Source organism: Atractosteus spatula, chromosome 1 (assembly GCF_055471065.1).
Source record: "Atractosteus spatula isolate fAtrSpa1 chromosome 1, fAtrSpa1.hap1, whole genome shotgun sequence".
In the NCBI taxonomy this organism is placed as follows: domain Eukaryota; kingdom Metazoa; phylum Chordata; class Actinopteri; order Semionotiformes; family Lepisosteidae; genus Atractosteus; species Atractosteus spatula.
Genome location: NC_142706.1, coordinates 50,706,160 through 50,718,047, shown reverse-complemented (window position 1 = coordinate 50,718,047; position 11,888 = coordinate 50,706,160).

Here is an 11,888-nt window from a genome sequence, read left to right as displayed (position 1 = left end):
CAGCATTGATGTAGAGCCCCTAAACCGGCGAGAAAGAAACTGCCTGGGGGCTCTAACCGAACGACCAGACTCCCTGCTGACCTCTGTCGGCGAAGATCAGTAAATGATTGAATTCACAGCACGGCCACTAGGTGGCTCTCCAACGTCAGAAGAGTGAATGACTATGTGGGTCAGTCTGTGTGGTCTGAGTAATAAACTTCTTTAAACAACGAGAGTCCTTTTCAACCTGTCATGCGGTTCATTGTTCCTCTCTGCGCGTATAAAGGAAAAGGGCTGGGCAGCCACTTTAATGAGATGTGTAAATGGATGGCAGATGCTAAGACCAGACTCCTGTGAAAATGTCTGGAAATTCTCCATGCTGCACTCTCAGTGAGATGTTTATTTAAGAAGCTAAGAGGACAGCGCCCTTTGATCGAGTATTGCCCGCATTTCTCTCTTGTTTTGTCCAGCTTCTTGCCCACGGTTCTTATGGGCTCCTTGAGCTGCCCAGTTTGTTGACGGTTAGGGTTAGTATATTTCTAAGATCACCTTTATGATCAACTTTATGGTTCTTTGAAAAAACTACATTGAAAGGTACTATATAAAAATGATCATGCTAAATAATTGTATAATTCGTAACTATTATATAGCACTTTTCATTCCAAAGGAAACCAATGTTTTTCACATATAAATTTTATGCAAAACCTCAGGCAATCCTGGTCAAACTGAGAGTTTCATAGACTATCTAAATGAAAAGATGCTAACACAACCTCTGCAGGGTACAGACTTAAACATGACATATTTCTGCACATTTTAATGCACAATTACTGTTTATTTACTGAATTTAACAGATTGGAAAAAATAAAAAGTGAATGTGGCATGTGCAAAAATTTGGGACCCTGCCAGTCAGTACTTTGTAACACATCCTTTGGCAGAAATCACAGCTTCTAAATGTTTCTTGTAAAGAGTCTCTACTCTTTATTTAGGATTTGTTTCTGCACTCTCCCCTGCAGAACTCTTCTACCTCAGAAATATTCTTAGGTCTTCTTGCACACACTGCATATTGGAGATTTCCCCACAGATTTTCAATAATATTAAAGACTGGGGACTGTGACAGCCATTCCAAAACCATAATCTTTCCCTCCTGTTTGTACTTCATGGTTGATTTTGAGGTAAATTTTGGATCATTGTCTTGCTGAAATATCTAAACTATTTTCAGCTGCAATTTCTTTACTGGTTCTGGGACATTATCGTCTAGGATTTTTGTAAATATTTGATTGAATCAATTCTTCCTTCCACCTGCACAATATTTCCTGTGCCAATGGCTGCCACACAGCCACAAAACAGAATAGATCCACACCCATGCCTAACAGTTCGCGAGGTGTTCTTCAAATGCTGAACCTGTTTGCCTCCAAATGTATCTTTTGTACTTGTGGTCAAAGAGTTCATTTTTTGTTTCATCAGTCCACAGCACTTTGTTCCAAAATGTTTCTGGCTTATCTAAGTATTGTTCTGCACACTACAGACGTGGCCTTTTGTGATGAAGTCGCAGGAAAGGTTTCCTTCTGATGACTCTATAATGCAGATCATTTTTGAGCAACAGGCTGTGGACCACTACTGTGTTGTCAGCTAAACCTTTCTGCAGGTCCTTTGCTGCGATATGGGGGTTCTTCTTTGCATTCCTGACCAGTCTACAAGCAGTTCTATCAGAGGTTTTCCTGGGTCTCCCAGATCTTGCCTGGATCTCAACAGTTCCCCTTAACTTCCGTTTCTTAATGATGTTTCTGACAGTGTAAATTCCAAGATATATTTAGATATCTTTTTATAGCCTTCCTTTGCTTGGTAAGAGTCAATTATCTTTATTTTTTTAGTCGTGAGTCAGATACTTAAGGGAGCCCATGGTTGTTGTGAGCATGCACAACATTCTGGGGCTAACGAGTCAATCAAGTTTTGAAGCCTAAAAAAGTATTAATAAATCAACTGGAAGGGTGCCCAAACTTTGGCACAAGCCACATTCACTGTTTTTTGCAATCTGTTAATTTCAGCAAGTAAATAGTAATTTTGCATTAAAGATGTACATAACTATGTCATGTATAAGCTTGTGTCCTGCAGAGGTTTTGTTAACTACTTTTCACTTAGAGATTCAGTGAAACATGCAATTTAACCAGAGTAGCACAAACGTTTGCACACAACTGTAGGACAGGGCCAGCTTTATCACCCTCTTGGGTGCCACACAGTAACCCCACTGCACAGCCCATCAGGCAGAAAAGAGAGGTATTCCTTCACCGGAAGGAGCGGAATTTAGCCAGGACACCAGGGTTAACACCCTTACTCTTGCAAACAGTGGACTGTGATATTTAATACAATACAATAATACTTTATTGTTTGACTTCTCAGAAATCTGTTTTACATGCAAGCAGCTATGTTTTACACAGAGACTTAGAACACAAATAAAAGCAGAACAAATAAGCATTGCGTTTTAAAATAAATATAACATGTAAGTCATCAAACCATACATAGTCCTTACACACCACTCCTGCAGGAATCCACATAGATTACCAGAACCTGTAACTTTACTTTTCCCATAATCACCATAAACTCATATAACCGCACATTACCACTTCATTTTTCCACTGATCCCACTTGTCCATATCACTTGTAAGATATGGATAAAGGTATTCCTCATTTTGTTACATCTGCATTGAACTCTAACTGCATTAGTTTGCATTCTTCATGTAGAACATGGGGGATCATAGAAGTTACTAAACTAGAACTGATCTGACCTAAAGCAGGTAAATATAGTTATAACAGAGCCCAATCCTGTATATGTGGTTGACCTACAGTATTTAAATAATAACCCCTGTGCTACCTCCAAGTCATGGCAAATCAGTACAGACTGGGCACTGAACATCTGAGTTTAGCAATATCATGGCGAGCAGTGCGCAGGCTTAAAATGGGAGATATTCTATCACCATTGTAATTGATTATTAGTAAATGATAGTAAATGGTGTCATACTGCACAGCAGAGACAAGTCACAGTGACTGATCTGCTGCCCTTTCCAGCCATTTCCTTTGCTCTGACACAACGAGCTGTAGTGGAAAGTGTGAGTGCGTTCATTAGATGTATCTTTCATTGCCTGTCAGTGGTTTTTTTCCAGTTAATAGCACAATTGTTTCTTATTACAGACATTCCCCTCCCTCCTGTAACCAGGCCGCCTGCACACAGGTGTTCATAGTCTATAAGCACTACTACAAGAGCCTTGGAAGTCTCAAGACCGAGTTCATGTGCTGTACAGCTGAATGCTTGGTAATGCAGGAGTACATTTAAGAATAAAACCTGACAGGGCAATCTCATTGTGCAGCTTTAAGAATTCTGTGTTTTCATTGCAGGATATTTTGAAAATAGATGTAGTTCTTAAAATAATCAGACAAGCAATAGATTATCATGTTATATCCAAGATTGTATCATAATAAGGAAATACTTAAATGTGATCCAGAGTTTGAGCTATGTGAAAATAAAGTTTCTGGGCTTGGGGCATCTGAGGTCAAATGTATATGGTTTGTTTTAATGGGGAGTGCCTAACACAGAATGAGCCATACACTAACTCTCTCAAATCGCTGTTTAAGTACTGTCCTTTCCTGGGCAGGATCTCTGGGGGAAAAAGCCCCGATTTACATGGTAAAGACCTTTCCACATCAACGCCATAGCACCATGCTGCAACAGTCATTATTTTACAAAAATCCCTTACAGTACACGAGCGAAGACTCTCATAGTCTTGCACACCGTCTCTCAGGCCCACTCTGACCCACACTCATCCCTGACCTTCTCCTCATCCTCAGTTAATTATAGCAGCAGCGGGGCTGGGGGAGCCTCTGTCCTTCTGGAATGCAGTGTGTAATGAAATATACTGTAATTTGCACATATGTTGGCACAGCAGTAATAACAGTGTATATGCAAAGTAAGCTGAGTGGCATTTATTTTTCTATTGCTCTCTTCAGGTCAGAGCCTACCGGAAAGCAGCACAGAGGTCAAATCAAACAAGCATGTCAAACAGCACATACAGACAAAATCATCAGCATATAAGTACATTCAATGAAAACTATTGCTTCAGTTCCTCAGAATCAGACACCAATGGAATACAGCAGTTATGTGAAAGTCTCCTGACTCCTGTCTAGATCTACAATGTAAGATATTCTCAGTGGTCAGGATATGTTAGATTTTCCTGGGATTGTATCTCTGCTTTGTTGAGACATAACCATGAGAACTTTGATGTCCATGTTTGCAAATATATATATTTATTAATATTCCTCTGCCTGTGGTAAAACTCACTGCTCTAACAGCAATATTTTGAGTCCTGCAACTTTGTTTAGCTTCTTTGTTGGGGCACAATCAAGTCCCATGATAGTGCAAGTTGTCAACCAGAAAACAGTGTTTCACTATCGTTTTGTAATCGTGGACAGAAAAGTAATTTATCAAAGGTCATGGACGCATTTCTCCAATACCACCCAAGATGAAACATCCAATGGCTAGCACCTAGTTGTTAATAATAAATAACTCCAGTGTGCTGGTTAGCCTGTTGATAGTATGGGTGTATGCTTCAGGATGATCATCCAACTGCACAGTACAGATATGGTTTAAAAATGCAAAGCCCCACAAAGGCACAGCACAGAAGTCAAAAGGCTTTTTACTGCTGAAATGCTTCACTTTAATTTTTTTTATAGCGTAGCCCTGCAATTTGCATAAACTTTGTGTAAGAATTAAGATCTTTGGCTGGTATTAATGTCTGCCTGAATTACAACTCCTTTAGTGTTCTGAATTATAGAACGTGCAGGGTGCACCACTCCCAGAATGGCACAGGGATCATTTTCTGATTCTTTTCCAATCTGGGCTTTAAAAATTACAGACCTAGGTAAATATCGGTGTAATTGAACCAATGCAATCTGAATCACAGTGCCTAGCTCTTATGATGCCAGTGATTTAAAAGGGCTGAAATGAACTCTTGGGCTCCAGTACCTCAGTTGTGCATCAGTGCTGTGGAGCAACATTTGGAAAGCCTTCTTAAATAATGGAAATAGTGGAATTTAATTCCGCTCCAAAAAGCAGAAGAAAAGGCTATGGAGCCTCTTTAGCTGAATTAATTTGTGCTTGGTGAAGTAACTTTTTGCTCTAACCTCTTCCTAAACTAATGCTCACTTATTAATTATTGAATTTTTTTCAAGCAGAGAGAAAGGGCCTCATGCCTGAAGAGGGCTTAACACCCAACACATTGTGTTTTTTATTTTCCATTTCTGAGTGGCATTTAACTTTACTTTTCCAAAACACTTTAGTTTTTGCTCAATGGAACTGTTTTCTAAAGGAGCTGATATTTTCTAACCAATTAAAATTTTATCCAAAGTGCTTTCCACTCTCTCAATGAAAGTCCTTCGGCATAGTTCTCACATATTGCAGCCAGAGAGGTCTTTTCATAGTCAGACACTCAAAGAGGCCTGTTGACTTTCATTGGGTTCCATCCATATTCCAATTGTCCTCCATCTGAGCTCATTCACATGCTCTTCAATGCTATCCAGAGCACAGCTCATTACAATTCACACCTCTGACATGGACAGGGAATCCTAATGTTCCATGGAAATGATTGCAGGAGAAAACTGCACCATTACCATCAATGGAGGTCTTTTGAAAAAATAGTTCATGAATGGCTAGTGAATCACTTTGGGGTAAAAGAATCTCCCCAATCATTAAGCGATAAGGACAAAGAATTAAGGTTTTGTTTACCCAAGACAGATATTCTGGAAGGTTAAGAGAAAAGGATGCAAACATATAATGGTTTTTCTATGCTGATAGGTAAAAAAATAGAAACACAACATTTCAGCAGTGGAGCATTCTTCAGGTGGTGAGGAAGTCTCTGAGTCTTGCTTAGTAAAGGAAAAGGTGTTGAATTTCAGATAAAATCCTTTAGGAATGATTTTATTACGATGACATCTGTAGAGCAATTGGAGGTGGTAAGAAAGTCTTGTCATTGAGCAGACCGCTATGTAGAGACAGAATGCCAGTTTAGTGAGAGAAGGGAGCAAGGAGCCCAGAGAGAAGGAGAACATATGACAAAGAGAAGGATTTAGTGGAAGGCATATTGGGTCGCAACAGAAATTGATTGAAGATGTTTAAGTACAGTAGGCAGCTGTGTGTGCATGTGTAAACTGCACATGAACAGGTAAAGGTTAATTCCATGCTGAAACAATGTTTTGGCTGTGGAGCTGAATATTCTAAATAGTTCTATTTAGAACCATTGGTTCTACACTGATATTCTGTACTTTTTCCTCATATTCATCTTTCCATCTTTAAACCAAAGTTCTTCAGTGTGCATTAATATAGAGATACAGTGATTTAAACATATGGAGGTTACTGTATGTTGCATCATCCCAATATGCTTTGCAATACAACAATCAAGCAGAAAGAGAAGTTAAATGCATATCAAAACAGGAAATTAAAGAGAATTAAAATAGTCAGTGGGTGGTATTGTGTTGCATTGGCTTACACTGATGCCTCACAGTTCTGAAGCACTGGGATCAATTCCTGAAGTGCTATCTGTGTGGAGTTTGCATGTTTTCCTCAGGTTTGTGTAGGTTTCCTCTCACAGTCCAAAGCACAATGACTTAGGAGATTGCTGAGGTGTGCTCACAAAGTGTAGGGGAATACGAGTTCTGTTGTAATGAGCTGTTCAAGCCCTTAAAGGGGAGCAACACTAGTTTGAATCTTATTCTGAAATCCACAAGAAGCCAGACCAAGCAACACAAAATAAGTGATGTACTTGTCTTTTTGGTTAAACTCTGAGCAACGTCTGAACTTGTCCTGAACATGTTTTTTCTTGTTATTTCATTAGGTAGCTAAGCCAATTGAGCAAAAATTTGCATTAACAATGACCCGGAGCCCCATTTACACAGCAGGATAACTGCTGGAGCAGCAAGAGTGAAGTTGTGCTCAAGGGCACAACAGGACTGTACCACGGGGGCTCAGAACCCACAGCACTCCACAGTGCTAAGCACCCTCTCTTTTCACACAGCTGTGGGACCAGCCTAGGTGATCTGGCAAGACCCTCGAGGCAGCGGTCACTCAATAGAGTCAGTTGAAGAATAATCAACATGAGTCACTGGTGAAACAATGAAGAAACCAAAACAAGGTGCATTTAAATAAAAGTGGAAAGCTGAAGTCCCACCCAGAGCCCTGTCTAGGTGCATGTAGAGTTCTTTTGCATCTCTCTTTTTATCTTTTAATTGAGTTTTAATCATTTTGTGACAAAATTCAGTGAGATCTGAATTCATAAGGACAACATGAATATTTCAAAAACCTTTCTTGGTTTAAACCTACACAATGCTACAATCCCCTGAGTGCACAAAGTGGAAAAGTGTGCTCTTGTGTTATCTGTTTTGGGGGAATGAACCTTCTCCTTCTGTTGTTGTATGGCTCTAGAAAACTGTGCAACAATAGTAAAAGGAGCCATGAGCCACAATAAGCGGTCAGTAAGCAAGAACTTTTTACTGTTTTTACTGTTATTGTGTGGTCAAACCTAAAAGAGAGGTGAAAGTGGGGATTAAAATGACAAAACAAAATGAAACTAGGATTGTGTTTCTGGTATTTTAACCGACGCTGTGCACATAGTTAACCAGCAGGTCAGAAACGAGATGTGATGCCCACTGTTATGTTCATTAACATGAACACTATGTTCGGAACATGAGTCACTGGAAAGTTGTGGGTTCCCATCCCAAGTGGGGTGTTGCTGTGGTACCCTTGAGAAATATTCCTCACTCTGACCACACCATGAAAATGCCCAGATGTATAGATGGGTACAAAACAGGTAACTTTGAATAATACAATCCATAACCTCTGGAATGAGACCGTGAGATGGATCTTGCTTGTAGGGAGAGTGGGAACGGAGCAGTGCCTTTGGTCTTGACCAGGGTCACTGTTAACTGTGTGTCAGAACCAGCTAACCCAGCTCTGCTACAGGTGAATTCACTTGGCTGTGATAAATCTGGGTGGCATTTTTCATTTTGGCCTCTTCATTTCAAGGTGGAAAATGTATCATTATCACTATTGCTGTTGTTCAAAGTACATTGTTGTGATTATATTATACTACCTCTGTGGGGATTTTAGGTTAAAGCATACAAGCAAAGTAAAACTCCAAACTCTTTTCGGTATCCAGCAGACCTATTTTGGAATGATTAAAAAATGGTCTGTGAAGACGACATTGGCCTGCTCCTCCAGTTGCAGGCGTTTTTGTGTATTGGAGCCAGACAGTGAATTCACATCCCTTCAGTCTCGGATGGCTCTGATCATTGTCAATGTCTCGAAGAACTAAAGCCTCTACTTTCCTCACATTTCCAACATTACAGCCTCATTTGCATCCTTACAGGGGTAATGACAGGACATTCCACCCGCGCCTCTGCCCGAGGCGCCGAGCGTTCTGCGATGTGATATTATATGTAAACTCATTAGAGTTTAAAGTGTAAATGAAAGTAATGGTTTTGTCTTCAATTGCGTGGTAAAAATCTATTAAGAGTGTTGATGATGGCGATAAATAGTCCCTGCAGCAATGAAACCAGTTTAGCAGGGCAAAACAGAATACGTCCAAAGAAACAAAATAATTTAAGGGGTGGCCTTTATTCTGCAGCCGTTTAATCGCGTATATTTCATTTTCAAACGTAGCTTTAGAATGTTTTTAGCATGCCATGTTACCCGTGTGTGTTCAAAAGGAAAAAGGCTCTATAGTAATAGAGCTGTTAATAGGTTGTTCTTATTAGAAATTGTTGGTAATGGATTCAATCATGTCTGAGCGCATCGCACACGGCCATTAAAAAGTGCGTTTTGTTTCGCTTGGTTTTCAATATTTTCCGCCGTCAACACACACCATAACTTTGCTACAACTGTATGCGTTTTGAACTTCGCAACATTAGAGATGTAGGTGTAGCTCAAAACGTCAGGTAATTCCCACGAGATCCGATTTATTTTCAGTAGCCTAGACGTATATTAGATTTCATGTAGAAACAAACACCTTTGCACTTAAAACATCTGATATAACTCATGACCTAAAATAAATAACCGGTGGATTACTATTACATTAAGCATATGGAGAGGAATATATATTTTAAAAAACTAAAGAAGAGTTTAATATTTTTTAGAGCAATAGCATGTGACCCTGATTTTAAACGCAGTAAAACAAACCGAGTTTTCAAGCAACGGTCATCGAGGGTTTGTTTATATTGCCAGGTTTTAACATTTGAACTCTTGCTCGGAAAATCTGATCTACCTCAATCTCATTTCCATATTATACCTCATCTTAAAGACAATTCTCATTAAACCCAAATAGACCTTCTAATAAAATGTATATTACAAAGACAAGGTAGCAGAAACGTAACTCACTTCATATCTGATGTATATAAACTAATTGGAAATACTACTGAAATATAAAAGATTAAATTAAGACGCAAATGAGAAAATGAGGATTTTCGTTGCTGGGACAAACACCACCTGAACTGCCGTCAGAGACGGGGAAATACTTAATACAGAATTGCAGCCATGAAACAAATCACTAGAAAATGGTTAAACCCGGACAACGTCTTCAAATATGTAAAGTCTCAATGAATTAAATATATATCATGGAAAAAATACCCACAAAATCAGGGAAAAACTGGTAAAAAAAAGCATGGTTAAAATAGGAAAGTTAAAATAGTTGCATGGTTAAAATAGTCTCTCTCTCTTCGTAATGTGATAGTTACAAAATTCCAGCGGATAATTAAAACTAATTAAGGTGTTAATTTGATTTTCCATACCCCCCAATTTTGTGTTTATTTTTAGTTGTGTGAAAAAGGGGATATCTCAACATAACTACAATGAAGTATAAAAAGAAACGATATTTTGTTAAAATATTGGTAACGTTAAACGAAACTTGCCAGTCCTCTGTCACCAGTTCTGGACTAATTATAACCTACTGCATGTTATTTCCTAAAAGTCGAGAAATTAGTATTTCCCCCTCCATTGGCTACCAGTACGATTCAAGATTGATTTAGAAGTTCAAACTGCACAGGGCTGTGGCCCGTGAAATTATCCCGTCACATTTTTTAAAACGTATCCCTCTGTTACTATTTTTAAGTCAGATTAAAATCACATTTTTGCAACTTGATTTTTAGAACACTGAATACTGCTCTCAGTAAATTGTCAGTATTGCAAAAAAAAGTTTTTATATTTCATATAATATGCGACATTCGGAATCGTGTCATTGCTTTTTTATTCGTTTTTTACAATTCGCTTTTATTTCGAATTCTCTTTCTTTATGTTTTTTTTGGTTCAAAGACTGAGTTCAAAGTCATTACAGCAGACCTCCTCTGCAGCGCTGCGCTGCTCCTTTTAATGGATTTAATGGATGTATCGTGTTATTAGTTGCTTCATCAATTTGAATCCTAATTATTTAGGTTTTATTAAAGGAGACGAAGATTTTGTGAATTTAACACCTGCCATAAGTTTCTATTTTGTATGCGGCAAGTGGCCTTTACACAGATTTGTTTATTTAAGGCAGTTTATTTTTCCAGACCAATTTGTTATCCTCGGTGTACTTGGCTGGCACCTTATTTTAACTTGTCCTTCTTGTTTGACCAATAAATTGAGCTGCTGCCGGCTTCGGGACCTGGGCAGGGCGAGGGAGCGTGCGAGTCAGAGCTTCGCAGATGTTCGGGAATTAACGCGACGGGGGGAGGAGAGGGTGGTAAATGGAGTAAACAGGGGCTCAAACTGTGCGGTTTGGTTCTGTTTCCACTTGTGAGAAATCCGCCGTCCACAAAGAACAGGGGGAAGGGGTGGGCCGTCCATGACGCACACAGAAGCTCGCTCTTTTGTATACGCGTCCTGGACCCGCTGTGTTTGCCCAGTGCTTTAAGCGTCGTGGTGTCAGGTAGGGAGAATAATTAGAAAGTTCAGAAGTCAAAGAGAATCGTTGTTCCCGCAACTGTTTGAACGTGTTTTAACAGTCACTTAAAGCTCTGGGATGTCGTTTTTTCACTACTTCCCAATGATGGAAATGAGTTGGACAAAGTTTGCAGAGCTGGCTATAATCTCTGGTTTAAAGAAAGGACGATTTCTGTTAAAGCACTGTAAGCAAGCACAGCAAAGCCTTTAAAGATGCCGCACACCTTTTCATCTTATCTCGTTTCAAGTCTCTAATTAACAACTAATAAAGGGTAATTCTACTTTACATTACTAATTTCCCATCATTTATTCATCTCCGGTGTCCAGATTTTCTACATCTTTTAATACTCGGACCAGCAGCAACAACAACAACAACAAAATTATTATTATTGTTATTATTATTTTATTATTGTTGTTGTTATTAAATTAATTAAAGGTTAATTCCTCGCTCATACGTAACAAGACTAATCACAGCGTTTCGACTCTTGAGCTGTCAAGCACCTGATGTCTCCTCACACCTGAAGAAGTTTAACAGCCGAAACGCTGTAGTTCTTTTTTGTCATTTTCAGCATGCAAATAAATGTTCAACATTACTACAAGAAAGGAAGCCTTGAGGTGGCTTCAATTTTAAAAAAGCATCTTGCTGATAGAACACATCAGAAGGGTTTATTGACTGATCTTTCATTTAGAAAATACCTCCTAATGTACAGTTTAGTAAAAAAAAATAAAACGTATTATTCAGTCTTCATAGGAGAGAAGACTAGAGTGTTGTGTAGCATCATATGACGCTTTATCGATGACATGGATCTATTTGTACAGAACTGACGAATGCGTTATGCTCTCCAAAAATTATTTTGAAATTAAATGAATCAAGCACATATTTCGAGTCAAGAGCCTTGTCAATGAACAATATAAAGGTAAATTCCTCACTGAAAATTGGTAACACGCTTTTTTA